This window comes from Canis lupus, chromosome 3 (genome assembly GCF_048164855.1).
Source record: "Canis lupus baileyi chromosome 3, mCanLup2.hap1, whole genome shotgun sequence".
Lineage (NCBI taxonomy): Eukaryota > Metazoa > Chordata > Mammalia > Carnivora > Canidae > Canis > Canis lupus.
Genome location: NC_132840.1, coordinates 52,577,292 through 52,595,925, shown reverse-complemented (window position 1 = coordinate 52,595,925; position 18,634 = coordinate 52,577,292). Strand labels below are relative to the sequence as shown.

At 39.6% G+C, this 18,634-nt stretch overlaps 1 protein-coding gene across 1 annotated transcript in view; it reads left to right on the top strand.

The window, feature by feature from the left end:
- Positions 1 to 397: 397 nt before the first annotated feature.
- MYOCD (myocardin) overlaps positions 398 to 18,634 on the top strand; it is a 306,072-nt gene continuing 287,835 nt past the window's right edge. The window contains exons 1-2 of the mRNA XM_072821087.1: positions 398 to 532; positions 14,902 to 15,006. The gene's annotated coding sequence lies outside the window, so the exon portion shown is untranslated. The remainder of the gene's footprint in view (positions 533 to 14,901; positions 15,007 to 18,634) is intronic.

Genomic DNA, 18,634 nt, shown 5'->3' with positions numbered 1-18,634 from the left:
AATACGTGACAATGTTTGAAGTAGTTTAGTTGAGACTAAAACAGTCTGACATCACAGCCTTGGGGAAGATGATGGAAATTTCTTAATTTCTATGGAAAATTGAAAAAAAAGCAAATTCTTTTCAGGTGTTCGACTGGCCACCCAAGTGCTGCTCTTGGGCTGCAGTTCTTTTCTGGTTTTGGACAATCACATGGAAATACGGAAACCCTGCTGAAGATGTGAGCCATGTCTTATAATTCCATATATCAGACTGTGAGGGTTACTTTCCATTTGCCCACCCTGCCTCGATTCATTCTCCATACTTCTCTGCTTTGCTTGGTGCCCAGGAAACTGATACCAGTGGATTGTTACCTGGGCTGCCCTCTCCTCTGACATCAGCTGGATTTGGCCAATAGGAGGCAGCAGCAGGAGATTGGAGGGCAGGAGGATTGAGAGGGCAGGTGCTGTTCCCCATAGGAGCTCCTCCTCCTTGCCTCCAGCTCTCTGTAGGCTCTTCCACACAGTTCCTTCCCATTGTCCCTTTTTGGCCAAGGTAAGAGGTCACAGTCTTCCACTCAAACTCCCTATGGATCCATCTGTTTTCTATAGGGACCCTGGGTGATAGGCAGACTTGCCCCTTAGCCTTAAGCTCCTGGCCAAGAGCTTCTGTGTCCCCATTGTAATTCGCATTTCGTAATACTATATTGACTGTGAAGAGGATAAATGAGCTAAGCTCATATTGGTAAGAACAGGAACAGAAAAGGTCATTTCTTTCTATCTTTCAAGCTTTTTTTTTTTTTGCATATTCCTTCCGATCATTTATTGGTGGTAAAAGGAAATAGTGCTTTATTAATTTTTCGTTTTTTCTGTTTCTGGACTGATTTCATCATCATTCCACTCATATTTTCATAGCGAGGTCAAACATTTATAATCTATATTGCATATGGTCAAACTCATGTTGTCTAGGTGTACCCATGGCTGCTTCTGGAGTTCCTGTTGTTTGGGTCATTTGAGAAGCTTCTTTCAGCTTAAAGTTGAGGCTTTCTTGGGACATGCCAGTCTTTCAGGGCTTCTCTGCCTGATTCCTTACAATCCTCATTTCTCTTCTCTGCTCAAGTTTATCTGTAAGTATAATGGGAAGTTTATACATCCTCATGGCAGTGCTTCAAGAGGCTTTGGTTCTATAACTGTGTCTGGGTTCACAGTGGTCTCTGCCTTGGGTTGATGATGTGGTCTGCTCCCTGGGTACCCACGTGTCTGCTCCCTGGGCACCCACTGGGCCACTCACATAGGTCCAATCCCATCTGGCCCCTTAGGGTATTGCTGATATCCTGGTGCTGCCCTTTGGTCATATAGTTTCTGACTTCTATTCTGACCCCTCTGCTGATCTCTTGAAACTTTCAGCCTCTCTGTACCTACCATTGGGACTTATAGGACCTCTAATGCTCTCCACACCAGTATATCAAGTATGGACAACTCAGAGTCGACCTGCAACCCATTTGTGTAGATGCCTACCTTAGCTCATAGGCTCCACATTGATATGGCACCCAGTCAAACCTGAGGCATTTGAAAGAGTGCTTAAAATGGTCCCAGTGTGTGGCCAGAGAAGTGAGGAACAAGCTGCCATGGAATGGGATAACCTTGACCTTTTTTTTAACCTATTGATGTTCTCAAAGGATTTTGAACTCAAGGTAGTAATCGGGCTCATGCCCCTGAATTCTTATTCCTTCTACTCTTCTTCTTCCCTTCATAGCTCTTCCTCCTGTACCCAGATTCATTCTTCACTTCCTCCTGAGTCATTCATGGGCCACTTGTTTGGGGTATTGGGTTTTATCTGCTTGGAAACTACAATAAAACTTGATATTTGAACTCTGCTCTTAATAGGTCAGAGGAACTTTGGCAGTTGGTAATCTCTATTTCTCAACCAAGACTGGCTTTCAAAATTATCACTTCTGTAGGAAGACTTAGAACTGCAGGACTTCTATGTGTTAATTCTCTCCTCCTTTCTTCCTTCCTTCCCTTTCTTCCTTCCTTCCCTCCCTTCCCTCCCTTCCCTTCCTTCCTTCCTTCCTTCATTCCTTCCTTCCTCCCTTTCTTTCCTCCCTCCCTCCTTTCTTCCTTCCTTCCCTCCCTTTCCTCCCTTCCCTTCCTTCCTTCCTTCCTTCCTTCCTTCCTTCCTTCCTTCCTTCCTTCTTTCCTTCCTTCCTCCCTTTCTTTCCTCCCTCCCTCCTTTCTTCCTTCCTTCCCTCCCTTTCCTCCCTTCCCTTCCTTCCCTCTCTTCCTCCCTTCCTCCCTCCTTCCTATCCTTCCCCCCTCTCTCCCTCCCTCCCTTTCTTTCTTTCCCTCAACAAATATTAAGTGCTCACTACATCCACACCATGCCTATTTCATTTGCAGGACAAAATAATGTCCATGGTGGTGTTTTGCAAGTGGCCTTACATACATACTGAGTGTGTTCCATCAAGGAGAATGGGACCAAAATCAAAATTACTGTCAGACATTTTGGTAGGATTTATTTTTCCTCCTAATAGCTAGATCCTGTGCATAATTTTAATTGGAGTCTGTAAATGTTTTTATTATATTATAGACACACAGATTTTATAAACATTTGTTTGAGTCCAAGAAATGAGAGAAGAGACAATCATTGGAATCTTCTGGGCGGGGAGGGGTTGGACAATGTAATTACAGAGTGCAATGATAGTAAATCAGTGTGTCATCTTCCTAGAGAAATGACGGCATGCTGGATATTTTGATGGTGAATCCATAGCATCTGTACCTCCTCCTCTTTCTGTGGTCACTGGTGGAGTTCAGACCCTCAGCTCCCTACTTGCCTGATAACATCAGCCTCACTAATTCTTCCTCTTCCAGCTGCCCATAATTCCCCACCAGTCTGTGCTCTGTTGTGTAACCAGAATCATCTCAGGGAAGAGGGTGGACCTAATTTTAGAATTTAGTTTGGCCCTTGTAATCAGTAAATTTTAAAGTTCCAGCCACATTTTCTAAAGCTAAGGGGGCTGCTATTAAGAGATGGATGACTCAGGAATGGACCATTTCTTATTCCCTGCAAGTTCTCAGGGATACAGTGTGAGAGGGAGTGAGGAAGAGGATGGATAAAAGACATTGCAAAATGGAAAGATTGGATACAGCCTTGAAAACTGAGAAACAGATAGGAAATTACATCTCTCCCACCTTTAGAGTTGACTAGTGCTGGAAATATCAGCCACTACTAAGGGTCAGGCAAGTAAAGGGAGTGAGTGCTGTGAGCTGCTTGCAGATCATACTCACTAGCAGGCCAGGGAGAGCCTGACTCATCCAAAGGGACCACCATTATTCAGCTCCAGCCAATGGAAATCTTACTTCTTTTTTTCCCACATATGCTCAAAATATGGGTCTTTATGTAAAATTTTATAATTTTTGTATGCCAAACTCTATGCTTGGATTTGGCCCTGTCTGGGGCTTCCAGTGTGTGATTTCTGGTTTAGAAGACTGTATCTGAGGGTCCTGGTGATGGTGATGGTGTTGGTGATGGGGCATGTGTGTGTGTGTGTGTGTGTGTGTGTGTTTTGAGAGAGAGAGAGAGAGAGAGAGAGATTAAGCAGTTATCTTCTGGAAGATTAGGAGGGTTAAAGTCTATAAGATAAAAAGCCTGGAGTTCTCCCTCCATCTCAAAATGTTCCTTCTAAGTTCCCTTCAACCCTGCCTATTCCCCTCCCCCACACAGAGACAGACTATTCTGTGGGACATGGATGTGGAATTTCCTGTTCTCACCCCCTCGGAGCACTTTTGAGCTTACGTAACTCAGACTTGGAGAAATGTACCATTGAAGAACAGGCCATGACTTTTGGGGTACCACCAAACCAGGGTGGACATGGGGTGGTATTTCTAGAAGGTCTCACAGTGGGGATTAGAATAAGGAGTTGTTTTTCAGAGAAAGGTTGACCTGAGGGTTGCGTAGCAAGGGGAAGAAGTGGAGCTTTGTGGAGCTCCTCACTTGGGTTATAAGAAAACTCATATTAAACATACATGTGTGTTTCCCCCCCATGTGATGGCTCCAGTCTAATGGAAGAGACCAGTATTTAAACATTAATCCCCTAATTAATGAGGTAAGTGCAGAATGAGGTCCTAAGATTGTGTGTGGACAAAAGAGATTGACCTAGCCTGGAGTGGGGAGGGTAGGCATCAGAGGGAGCCTCTCCAAGAAGTGAACAGGAATCAGGAGGATGGGCGGGTTAGCCCTGGGGCAGAGAAGTGGGAGAGGGAGTGGGAAAATATTACAGATGGAGGGACCACTGTATGCAAAGGATGTGCTGGGAAGAAACGTGGGCATTCCAAGAACTGACAGGAGGTCAGAGTGGGCAATGAGTTGGGAACAAGGTGGAGCATAGTGGAGGATGACCTGGAGAGAGAGCAGGGCTTCACTGGGCAGGGATTTTTATCCCCTGAGCGAATAGAGAAGTTGAGCAAAGGTTTTAAGTAAAGCAGGCATGCAGTCAAAACTGCTATTACAAGGGATCATCCTGATTTCAGTGCAGAAAATAGATAAGAGCAGAAAGCAGAGTGAAAGGAGGGAAACCTTTGGAAGGTCCTTGAGGCTAATATTTTTTTGACTCTTACCGTGTGCCAGGTACTGTTCCACATTCTTTGCAGCATGAACATGTTAAATCCTCACATAGCCCTAGGAGGTAGGCATTATACCCATTTTGCAGGTGAAGACACAGAGGCATAGAGAGACTAGCTTTCCCAAGGTCAACCCTCAGGTGCAGTGCTTGGACCAGGGCAGTGTCAATAGAGATAGTGCCAAGGGATGGAAATGGGGTGTGCAAGCCAGGCATTGCCAGTGGAGATCTCCAGCTTCCTGGCTTTACACTGGAGGGTGGATGGAAGAAACACTCCTTAATATTAAGTAACTGAAGAGGGGCCAGTCACACCACTAGTCAGAGGAAGAAGCAGAATCCAAACTGGGCATTCTAGCTTTGAGGGGTTAGGCTTTGTTCAGTAACAAAAATTCAACTGAGTGATGTAAAAGATTGAATTGGCTTTTTTGAATGAATCACGAATCGGGCCACATCCCATCTAGCAAAGAGAAAGGAGCTCCATGGAGCAGCACAAAAGGAAATGTTTTTAAAAGCAGATGGGGAGCAGAAGAAAAAGGAAGTTATTACCTTGTTTTAGGCAAACTTGCCCTCGTAAGGGGAACCGAAGGGGTCTATCAGTGAATTTCCTAGTGTTGACCAGGGAATTCTATGTTGACTGGTTAAAGATTGCATTCCCTGGGGAGGCTGGGACTGCAGTTTAGGTTAGGTATTAAGTTTTGGTTTGCTGATACAAGGCCTTTAACATAAGGAACTCCATGTTGGACCTGTGATTTTCTTTTCAGTGGCTCTCGACCAGTGCAATATGATACATCTTTTCCTAAGTATATTGTGGGAAGATGCAAGAGACATAGCATACTCTAAAGCCAAGAGTACAGTTAAAACCCGCACTAGAAAATTTTTTCTCTGGGGCACCTGGGTGGCTTAGTCAGTTAAGCATCTGCTCAGGTCATGATCCTGGAGTCCTGGGATTGAGACCCACATTGGGCTCCTTGCCCAGCAGGGAGTATGCTTGTCTCTCCCCTGTCTCATGGTCTCTCTCTTTCAAGTGAATAAATAAAATCTTTTTAAAAATTTTAAAAAAAATTTCTTTCACCCAGAGTCAGCTTGGACCACCAGCTGCCAGTCACCTTTCCCTGTGTGAAGGTGTAAGACTTTATTACTAATCCACCTTCCAAAGAGGACTAACATGATCCCAATATTATTTGGCCATTAGATGTGTGACTTGGGCACATAGCTTCTTCTTGTGTCTTACTTTTCCTTATCTCTGTCTAATTTCACCTTCTTTGTGGGATTTTTATAAGGATTAAATGAATCTGTCATCGGTCTGTATCTCAGAATAATATCTGATATATAGTAAGTGCTCCGGAAATGCTTGCTACTATTATTTCTGTTATTATTGTTGTCGATAGCATTAACATCAGTTTCTGCTTTGGTTGTGCTGGTTGCTTTAACATACCCTCCCCTTTCCTTGCTCTGTTTTCCAAGAATTATGTTAACTTTTGATTCTTGCACTCCCTTGCCCTGCCCAGCTCTGGATATTAGACCAGGACTCCTTGTTTTGTGGGAATTGTTTGTAAACTTTTGCATGTTGATCATCCCCAGTCTAAATGCCCTGAGGGAGGTCTGACATTGTGGCTGTAGTTCCCATCTAAACTGTCCAGCTATTTCAAGTGCCGTGATTCTCTCTGCACTTACAATCCATGCCAATGGTCATTTCTCCCTGGTTGCAGAAGTAATGCAACTACTTCTATGCAGAAGTAATGCACCTAATGCAACTATGCAACCTCAGTTCAATTTTATCCATTAAGGCCTGGATAAAATGCCTCCTCTTTTGTTCCTTATAATCCTAAATCCATTAGTTGATTGACTCCATAGGTGAAATCAAAGAGTATCCTTTACATGTAAGCACAGGGCCCTGTGGTGGGCAGGATAGAGGATGAAGATGCAAGGTTAAAATCTGGCTGACACAGTTTACACACTGGACAAGTGTGGAGAACGTGAACAAATATTTCAGAATAGAAGAACAGAGATAACACAATCTGCAACATTTGTCTCTTCTTTTTGTCTTTTCAAAGACAAAATGATGATGGGAGTAATAGTTCTCTGACATCTGTTGGGCTCTCTGTGTCAGGAACTTGAGGGTCCAGGCCTGTATTATCTCATTTGACCCTAAAAAGGCTATTATGGGGGCATTTGTTAGAATTCCCACTTAGAGACGCTAAGGGACTTTCCCAAGGTCACACAGCACTGAAATACTTGCAGCCTTAATTTGAATCTCATCTTGGAGGCCAGCAAAGCTTGCTTCATTTACTACTATTCTTTCCCATCAGCAATTCACTGATGGTAACGTTCTTGGTCATCTTCTCTAGTAGCTTCCGCAAAGTGTCCTTGATTTTTCACATACTTCCCTCCCCCGTGGAATGATTTCTTCACCCTTCAGTGACTTAATATATATTCATTACATATTTACTCTGACTTAATTAGTTCCTAAGAATTTCTCTATTTACAGGAAGTGATCTAAATAGGTCGGAGTTCCTTGAGTGGCTTCCTTTAAATGAATTCTAGCAACCACTAGGAAGAGACGGTTGCTTAAGAACAATGTTTACAAACTTTCCTCCACCAATCCAACTGAAGGAACAAAATAGAAGTTTTTGAAAGTAGGCAGAAAGAAAGGGAAGGAGGAAGGAAGGAAGGAAAGAAAGAAAGGAAGGGTACGCTAGTAGTACTTAAAGAGTGAATACAGTCTAACACCCATAATCTTAGAGCATCATCTAGAAACCAGAGGAATGGACCACAGAAGGAATCAACACATTAGTATCAATACCTTATCCACACCAAAAACTATATGGAGAGAAGATGGTAGAAGAAAGATGATTTAAAAAATCTCACAATTCTGTCCAACACCGTGGGAAGTGACTTAAGGAGAAGGAAGAGGCAATCTAGGTGAAAAAATTAAACCAGTGAACTAACATGAAACAACAAACATAGTGGTCACTTTGGAATGGAGGTTCTCCCCAACCAGCATTGCTTAACTTCCAAGTTAAGAGAGACTGGAAAAAAAAACTCACTCAGAGAAAACTGCTAGAATTTGCTGAGTTGTTTTCACCTAGATGGGAAAAAAGCAGGCACATCCTACAGAGCTAATTATCTCTAACAATAAACTGACATGCATCAGAATTGAAAGATGAAAGAATGAGGAATAAAGCAAATAAAGCAAGTATGCACGGGTGAGACCCACAGTCTCCTCTGTGTTGAAGTGCTCATTAATGGTACCTATCACCACTGGACATACCACCTGGCTGGTAGGGAAGTGGAAGTGGCTTTGGTTTAGAGAAGAGGCAGTGACCTGGGAGAGGATATGTCTACAATGGACTCCAGCAGAAATGAACACATGATGGCAATTTCTAAGTTAGGACAAAATTCCCAGACATAAGGGCAAAGACACGGGATATTTCCAAAGCTAGATGGGGGAAATATTAGCACAGGACTTTTTTTTCTTTTTTTTACAACTTTATAATACAAAGTAATGGAGACAAAATTTACCTATTATAAATGTTGATGGCACCAGATAATCCTCCCTCTGCTTCTCTTCTCTCCACCACCAACTAAGGAATGATAAAGGACATTTCCACATTATAGAAAGTCTACACAGAGCTTCCTACCATAAAGATGAATAGCATGAACAGAAGCCACAGTGGCAGCCATGTACAAATACTGTGAGTGTCCCCACCCCTTATACCCACATAAGAAATGCAGCATGCAAAAGGTTGATATAAAAAATCCATTCCTATTCTTAAGCTCGGCTAAATTGTCATTCAGATATAAAAGGCAACAGTCTGGCATGTTCACATAATCAAGGACTCAGAGAATATAATTCACATGAGAGGAGGTTTTTAGATAAAATATAGGATTCCCAGTAAAATGTGAATTTCAGATAAACAATGAATAATATTTTAAGATAAGTGTGTCTCACATATTGCATACTATATGCTTACATGAAAAGAATTATTCATTGTTTATCTAAAATCCATATTCCTCTTGGAGCTTTGTAATTTTGTTGGCTAAGTCTGGCAACCTCAATACAAATAATTTTGAACCATCTATTTTATGAGGAAATTTAGCCACTTAAGTGCTAAGTCGATGGGGAAAAAAAGGAAAACTTGTAAACTTTTGGACTCTGAAAGCACTATATGAACGTCCATTCTATTTTAAAGTATAGATCCAAGGGGGTAAAAAGTCGGAATTATGATTTCAGAAAAAAATATAAATACCATTCACCTTGAATACACTGTCAATATGCATATGTAAATGTGTATGTATATGTAATATGTTAAAAGTCTCAGGTATTCTGACATAAATTTGGAGGAGGAGGAATGAGCTGTGGAGATAACAAGTGAACTAATTTTCTTAACTTGCACAGCAAGCAGCTATTAGATGCTGCTCTATTAAAGTTGATGATTGAAGAGTGAGCCTCAGAGGGGAGTCATAGCTTGTGACTGGCTTGGGCTCCCAGGTCAGGAAAAGTCTAAGCCATTGCCTGAGGGTGCATTTGGATACAGAACATCAAGACCGTTTCAATCTGACTTCACCAATAAATGAGACGTGTTGACTCACACAACTACAGGGTGACACTTTGTGAGCATAGTTGTGACTGGTTGACTCAGGGGCTCAACTATATGCTCAGGGATTGGTATTTTTGCTTCCTTTGCCTTTTATTCCTTGACATCAGCTCTGTGCTGGGTAGGAGACTGCCAGGCATGGCTGCAAAATGTCTGTCAACAACATCTGAGATAATATGCTTTCTCAGCCAAGGATCTAGAGAGAACGTCATTGCCTTCAGGTCTTTCAAAAAAGTGAAGAACTATTTTTGTTTGTTTGTTTTTTTCCTAGAAGCTCTCAGAACCCACCCACCCCCACCCCTTGTATCTCATTGGCATAAATTGGGTCATATGTGCCATTTCTCATGGTGAATGTAAAGTTGGTTGATTTAGGTGTGAGTCACAGGCCCTCCTCCTGGAACTGGAGACAACTCTCCCTATACCTGGGCTGTGCTGGTGAGGAGTGGGTTCATAATGAAATCTAAGGCTATTACCAAGAGAATGGCAAACAGACTTGGAAGAAGCATACACATGTCCAACGTAAGTGCCATAATCAAGATTAGCTTGGAAATCTGTACAGAAGATGCCTCGTTGACAATCTGTTGTCTTCCTGCAAGTTCACCTCAGCAAACTTTCTTACCTGCCTTAAAATATGGCTTTTTCTTTCTTAGGCCCCAGAAACAAACCCTGGTTTGCCTGTTTTTTGGACCCATGTACATAAGGAATGAATATCCAAAAATACTAGCTGCCAATCTAGCATGATGGGGTCAGCAGACTGTGCCCTCCCACGACATGCTCCTGGGGCATATGATCATTGAATAGAAAGTAGGTAGAGTGATCTTCAGTATTTAAATGATTCTTGATCTTTCTCTCTTCGAGGAGCATGTCTAATACGGTAATTTAAGGGAAATACACTGAAACTTATGTTTACTATCTAAAGTTATAACCCCTATAGGAACTAGGGGGAAAAAAAGAGTATAAACCTTAAAATTTATCCGAAAGAAAGAATCTGTTGTTGTTGTTGTTGTTGTTGTTTTTAGAGAAGAAACAGAGACCAGAAAGCAAAAGATATTTAAAAAAAAAAAAAAAAGCCAATGGTGAGTTAAAAGCAAAATAGAAAGTAAAGTAAGAAAGCTTAAAAACAAAAAAAAAAACAAAAAAAAAACCAAGAGAATGGTACTTTATAATGGTAACTGTCACAAATTCAGTCCATAGGATCGATACACATAAAGCAACCCCTGAATAAAGAGAGGGAACATTAGGCAGAAACACACAGGGTGACATGCAACTTTCCCTCATGCCTTTCAACACATGACATAGCTATAAACAGAAAGGAGTAAGCATATAGTGAATCTAACTAATGTAACAAGGATAATCTAATAAATGTAGAACAAACTCCAGATCCTGATGAAACAGAAAATAGGCATTTTTTCAAAGTGCCATGATGATATACTAGGACATTTAAAAAAACACAATAAATTCGAATAAGTAGAAATAATACAGACCTCATTCTCTCATCTACATTGTAATAAAGCATAAAATTGCAAAATAGAGTCAAGCAAACAAAAATCCCAAGTACTTAGTGGTAAAAGAGAAAAAAAGAAAAGAAAAAGTCTTAAGATACTTTTGGATCAATGAGAAAATTCAAAGCAAAATTGCAAATTTTCTTAAATAACCATGAAAAACCAGGGAAGAAAATACTATTATGGATAAAGGGGACATTCACAGTCTTAAATACATCATAAAAAGTAAAATGAGAATTTGGCATTCAAATCATGGAGTGGGAAAAAAAAATTGGGTCTAGTAAATAAAACCAGTATGTGATAGGCAGTTAAACAATTAAACAGATAAATCTATACTAATTAAGTTAAAAAGGAGCAAGGACAAATATGCAAATTTAGAAATGAGACAAGTGAAACAAATATAAATGTGTTGTTAATGAAACCTAAGAGGATGCATTTTTAAACTCCAGGCAACGTTTGAAAACCTGATATAAATAATGATTCTCTGCCCCGAGAGAATATAGAAACAACCAAAATTGACCCTGGAAGAGAGAAAATCCAAATAGAACCAATAATCATGGACAAAATTGAAAAAGGTTTTCAAGATCTATGTTCACAAGAAGGATCAAATCCAGATAGTTTCACAAGGAAATTCTCTGTACCTTTCAATGAGTAGAAAGATCCAATACTGTTATCATTTCAGAGTGTAGAGAACAGGGAAAAAAATAGTTTTCAAATATTTCTCAAAGCCATTGTAACATGGTAAACACACACACACATGCACAATAAATGACAACTCTGGGAACAGTATCAATTACATTCGGGCAGAACTTTTCATAGCATGTTATTAACAAATATAATTTACCAATAATGTCATAGAATCCCCTGTTAATTCCATTTCATTCTGGGAAAATGAGGATGGGATCCATTCTAGAGAATTTATTGCCATTGAATTAGCATTTTAACTGGTCAGAGGGGGAAAGCATATTATCAGAATGATTAATGGCTAAAATATATTTGATAAGAGGACTGTACATTTTTAATGAAGGATCCTTGGTAAGAGAGTAGTAGAGGGATACTTTCTTACTATTTTATATCCACCCCCATCCCCTGTTCAAATCCAGCCAAATGCCTAAAGGAGAAATTATAGAAGAATACCCTTTTTCATGGGGATTAAGGTCAGGAACAGAAATGAAATCTTTCATCTTGCTCCCTTTAGTTTAACATTGCTCCAGAGGCTGAAGGAAAATACAATTAGACACAAAAACAAAATGATGAGGAGACACTTAGCAAAATTGCTCTTTGAATATTGGACACCCAGAAAACCCAAGAGAATCAATCAACATGACACCTCTTAAAAGTAGATAATTTGAATATATCCAAATCAAAGGCATGTGATAGCTGTTGAGGAGATACACGAGTGTTAATAAAAATGATAATAGCACTAATGTTTTTGAAGTGCTTCCTGTGTGCAAAAACTATGAAATTAAATGAGTTAATACATGCAAAGTGCTGAGAACAGTATGTAACTGTTAGCTATCGCTGTTATTAAAACTAAACCTAAAAGGAAATGTGTATGGCCGAGATGAAGAAAACTTTAGAATTCTTACCAAAGGATATAAAAGCTTTTCTTCTTTTATTTAATACAATTCAATGTCCACAGATTCTTGTGACGTTGTCTGAGCATTTAATGAACATGAATAGCGAATCACTGGAAACGCTAGCTCAAGTGGTTTGCCATGACTCAGAGCCCTGGCAGGGAGGAAATTAGGAAGCTTCACATGAGTCAAGAGCTTATGATGACCGCACATTTTCACGACCAAGGAAATGTAATTAAGTGGAAGAACAAAACTTCTGTGGGTATCTGATTGCTTTTTAACCAATTGACAGTTAAGTCAAGAGGAAGCCAAACTTTGGGGACCAGTGTTTCCTATGTTCAGTAGAATTTTAAGACTGCCATTTCTATTTTTCGCTTCTGTGAGATTTCATTGTTGGCTTAACTCTGAAAGACTATTTTGTAATGTATAAAATTCAGTATTACAACCTTGAATTTCTAAATTTCATCAAGATTGTTCCAAGTTGGAGTGCCTGGGTGACTCGTGGTTGAGCATCTGCCATTGGCTCAGGTCGAGATCCCAGGGTCCTGGGATTGAGTCCTGCATCCGGCTCCCTGCAGAGAGCCTGCTTCTCCCTCTGCCTATGTCTCTGCCTCTCTCTCTGTGTCTCTCATGAATGAATAAATAAAATCTTAAGAAAAAAAAAAAAAGATTGTTCCAAGTCTATTGTAGCATGGTACTTTAAGTCTTTTTTTTTTTTTTTTGCTTAAAAATTATTTCAGAATTCCCTACTCCTCACCTCCCACTACATTTCAGTATTATGAAATTTGATTAATTACTTAGATTTAATTAATCAGAGACTCAACATTTAATTCTAAAACCCAACAAAAGAATACCATTTTAAAATAATCCCATTTAACATCTATTGAATCTATACATTTTATATAAGATAAAAACAGTAAGACATTAGTTTTTGCTGGAACTGTTACTGAGCCCCTTGGCTACATTCTCTTGGTAACCTGCCATCTTGATTCTGTGTCATCAGTGTCTGTGTGGTGGTGGCCTTGTCATCAAAGTGATGGCTCACCAGGACAAACTTCAAATAATCTGAGTGACTCAAAAGTGTTGAAGTAGTTTAGGTCTAACTCCCAGATCCAGCCTCAAGAAGAGTTTGAGGAAGCAGCAATACACTATAGAGCTATACTTTACCTTCATAAAATTGTGGAAGAAAGCTAAATGCTCAACTTGCCATTATTTTCATTAACATTTGTCCTATGAGATTTCTTTTAAATAATAGGCTATTTTTAAGAACTTTTTAAGTTCAAGGCAAAATTGAGTGGAAAGTACAGAGCCTTCTCACATAATCCCTGGCCACACATATACACAGTCTTCCCCACCACCAACATCTTCTACCCGAGAGGTATCTTTGTTACTATTGATAAACCTACATGGACACATCATTACCACCCAAAGCCTACAGTTTACATTAGGATTCACTCTTGGTATTATACACATTCTGTGGGTTTTAACAAATGTTTAATGCCTTGTAGCTATCATTATAGTACCATACACATAGTTTCACTGCCCTAAAAATCCTTTGTACTCTTGTTGATTCATCCCTCCCATTCCCCTGAACCCTGATGTTTTTACTTTCTCCAGAGTTTTTCCAGTAACCCATACAGTATCGTATAGGATTTTTCTTTCTTTGGATTTATTTATTTATTTATTCATGAGAGACACAGACAGAGAGGCAGAGACACAGGCAGAGGGAGAAGTAGGCTCCCTGCAGGGAGCCCGATATGGTACTTGATCCCAGGATCCTGGGATCATGACCTGAGCCAAAGGCAGATGCTCAACCACTGAGCCACCCAGGCATCCCTCGTATAGTATTTTTCTGACTGGCTTTTTCACCTGCTTATACACATTGAGGTTTCTTCTATTGCCTTTTATGATTTGAGAGCTCATTTCTTTTTTCATTTTGAGTAGTATTCCATTGTCTGGATGTACCATAAGTAATTTATCCATTCCCCTACTGAAGAAGATCTTGGTTGCTTCCAAGTTTGGGAAATTATTAATAAAGTTGCTAAAAGCATCTACATGCAGGTTTTTGTGTTGACATAAGTTTTCAGCTCATTTGGGTAAATATCAAGGAATGTGATTGCTGGATCGAATGGTAAGAGTCTATTTAGTTTTGTGAGAAACTGCTGACATGTTTCCAAAGTGACTGTACCATTCTGCATTCCCACCAGCAATGAATGAAACTTCCTGTTTCTTCATGTCTTCGCAGCAGTAGGTGTTGTAAGTGACCCAGATTGTGGTCATTCAAATAGATGTGCCTAATATCTCATTGTTGTTTTACTTTGCAATTTCCTGATTATATAAGATGTTGAGTACCTTTTCATATGCTTATTTTCCATCTATATCTTTTTTTTTTTTGATAAGGTGTTTGTTAAGTTTTTTGACTCACATTTTAATCATGATGTTTATTTTCTTATTGTTGAGTTTTAACAGTTCTTTGTATATTTTGGATAACACTCCTTTTTCAGATATGCCTTTTGCAAATATTTTCTCCCAGTCTATGGTTTGCCTTCTCATTCTCTTACCAATGTCTTTCACAGAGCAGAAATTTTAATTTTAAGGAAATCTAGCTACTTAATTTTTTCTTTTGCAGATTGTACATTGTTGGTGTTGTATCTGAAAAGTCATCGCCGACCCCAAGATCTTCTAGATTTTTGTTCCATGTCATCTTCTAGGAGTTTTATAATTTTCTAATTAGGTATGTATCCATTTTTAATTTTTTTTTTGTGAAAAGTATAAGATCTGCATCTAGTCTCATTTTATTTGCATGACTACATAGTGTTTGTTGAAATTTTGTTGCAAGTTTTGTTCCCTTTTCCTACATGGTTTTTATTGTTCCTATTCATAATGTGATTGTTAACATAATTTTTCCAAGGAGCTACAGAATGTGAGATGAAATCTTAGTGCTTCAACCTATTTATTTATTTATTTATTTATTTATTTATTCATTTATTTATTTACAGATGATAAAATAGAACCTTTGAGGGATAAAGTGACTTGGCTCAAAGTTTATTAATCTTCTATCTTCACTGGGCTCAGGCTGTAGTAAGATCTAAATTTGCCATTCTCTCTGAATATCTCTGATATGGAGCAGAGTGACAGAGGATCAGAAATCAGCAGGGTGGGGAGGCGGAGGAGAAGCAGCCGCAGGGAGTAGGCAAGGAGCTAGAGAATTCACAGAGTTTTATAAACTTTAAATTCCCAACTGCTACACTATAATTCTGTCTTGGGAGTCCATTTTAAGGAAGTCATTTTGGTGAGTTGGATGAGGTCCATGGAAGATGTGTCTTGACATCTAATTTGTGTGTTATAGTGAGATGCCATTAAGATTCTCACAGCCTCTTTGGAATGTGGGGAGGGAGGATGTGTTTATTTTATAATTCCACAGTTAATGCTTCTAGTGTCTAGAAGCTTCCACTCATTCATTCACTCATTCACTCAAACACATTTGATGAATGCTTATATCTATTTTGTACAACACACCATGTTAGATGTTTTGCATTTAAAGTTGAATAATTCAAATCTTGAATTAAACCATTAAGGTAAAGAAATCAATTAAGAACGCTTGCTTTTTTAATTAGCTTGTTTTATGTTGATTTAGAAGACCAGTGAACTGAAAAAAAATAACTTTTGCTTAGAAATTCAGTGCCCATGTAGAGTCATCCAGAGAGAACTTTAACATAGCAATACCTCTTCTAGGTATTATCCTAAAGATACACTTGCACATGTCCAAAAAGTTGTATAAACAGGATTATTTTTGCATCATTTTTATAGTGAAAAAAATGTTCAACTGAATATTCAGTAATGGAGTACAGGTTAAATAATGTATGCACAATGGAAAATTATGCATGTGTGAAACAGAACCAGTATATTTTTATATGCTAGAGAATTATCTCCAAAAGATGTAGATACTATGTATCTATCTGTCCATCACCTCTAAATTCACATTTTTTAAAAAGATTTTATTTATTTATTAATAAGAAACAGAGAGAGAGAGAGAGAGAGAGAGAGAGAGGCAGAGGGAGAATCAGCTCCACGCAGGGAGCCCAACGTGGGACTCAACCGCGGGTCTCCAGGATCAGGCCCTGGGCCGAAGGCGGCACTAAACCACTGAGCCACCCAGGCTGCCCTAAATTCACATTTTGAAAAACTTCCAATACACAGAAAGGTTCTAAGAATTTTAAAGTAAATAGATCATATAATTTTCACAAAGACTCACTGTTAATTATAGACCCCCCCAACTGTGGAACTGTTTGAAAATAAATTGTAGACATCATGATATTTGTCCCTAAATACAAAGCCACATCATTACCCACCCAAGAAATTTAGCATTGAAACAACAGTATCCTCTAATATACTGTTACCACAAAATTCTTGTTCATACCTCTTTTTGGGAAGATCGAGGGTTTAGAATTTGGTTGTCATGTCTCTTTAGCTTCTGTGTGTCTAGGTAAGTCCACCTGCTGTTTTATGATAATGTTATTTTTGAAGAATACCAGCCAGTTGTCTTGTAGAAATTTTCATAATCTGGATTTTTCTATGTCCTCATAAGTAGACTCAGGTGAAACATTTTGTCAAGAATACTACAGAGGTGCTCTCAGTGATGCAGAGGTTGCTCATTTAGGTAAGATATGGCTGCCAGACTTGGCCATTGTAATTCCCTTGTCCATTGTATTTAAGAACACATCTGTTTTGGGTTGAAATGTGTCCCCCCAAAATTCATATGTTGAAGCTCTAACCCCCAATACATCAAGATGTAAGTGCATTTGCCGTAGGGTTGTAAAAAACGTGATTAAGTGAAATGAAGTCATATGGATAGGCTGTACTCCAATTTGATGTATAAGAAGTATCCTTATAAGAAGAGGAGAATAGAACACAGATAGAGACACCAGGGACAGGCACACATAGAGAGAAGGCTATGTGAAAAGAAGCAAGAAGGTGGCCATCTGCAAGCCAAGGAAAGAAGCTTCGGGAGAAACCAACTCTGCCAGCATCTTGATCTTGGACTTGTAACCTCCAAAGTGAGAAAATAAAAATCTGTTATTCAAGCCTCCCAGTCTGTGATACTGCGTTATGGTGGTCCTAGCAAGCTCATACAACATTGGGGTGTGTTAATTTGGGACCATGTGAATACGCTCACAACATTTCACTCAGTGGAGTCTGATTACTACTTCCTGAGGTCTTATCAAAGTTTATTTATTTGAATTATAAAGTCTTAGATTTACTCCAGCTTTTATACTTGACTGGCTGTAGTCTCTGTTGATTCTGGCCTGAATCAGTTAGTTACATTGGAGGTGACAAAAATCATCATTTTCAAAATCCACGAGTCCTAATCTTATTACCTAATGTTCTTCTGAGAGAAGTCTCACCTTCCCTTTTTTTTGACTGTATTATACATAAATCAATTTTTAAAATTCAGTATAGGGGCGCCTGGGTGGCTCAGTGGTTGAGCATCTGCCTTTGGCTCAGGTCATGATCCTGGGGTCCTAGGATCGAGTGGCCTCAGGGAGCCTGCTTCTCCCTCTGCCAATGTCTCTGCTTCTCTCTGTGTGTGTCTCTCATGAATAAATAATTAAAATCTTTAAAAAGAAATTCAGTATATTAGCAGCCATTATCACTACTTTTTGATGCTATAATGACTCCAAATGTGACCATTGGAAGCCCCTTCAAGTTGGCTCCTGTGTCAGCATTTGACACAACATGTCAGCATTTCCTTGCTTTCCAACACAATGATAAAATGTTCCAGCACCATTTTGTACTTTCATTGTCTTTGACCTAGAAAGAACCATTTCCCCAAGATTCCCTGAGTCCTTTCAGTGGGGAATAGAATTCAGAAACCAAGATCTGGGCAATCACACGGTGTGCTCATTGCTTGTAGGGTGGTTACAATTCTAGACCTTTTTCAACGATAAAGCTAGTTCATATTAATACTCCTCTGGCAGCTCCGGTGGCTCCGCGGTTTAGCGCCACCTTCAGCCCAGGGCCTGATCCTAGAGACCCAGGATGGAGTCCCACGTCGGGCTCCCTGCATGGAGCCTGCTTCTCCCTTTGCCTGTGTCTCTGCCTCTCTCTCTCTCTCTCTCTCTCTGTGTTTCTCATAAATTAAAAATAAAAAAAAAAATACTCCTCATTTGTCCTTGTCTTCTCAGGCTGCCATAACAAAAAATACCACAGACTGCTGGCTAAATACCACAGACATTTATTTCTCAGAGTTCTGGGGGTTAGAAACCCAAGATCAAGGTATCAGCCAATTCAGTAACATCAAGAGGACCCTCATCCTGGGCTGCAGATGGCTGTCTTCTCACTGTGTCTTTACATGGTGGAGA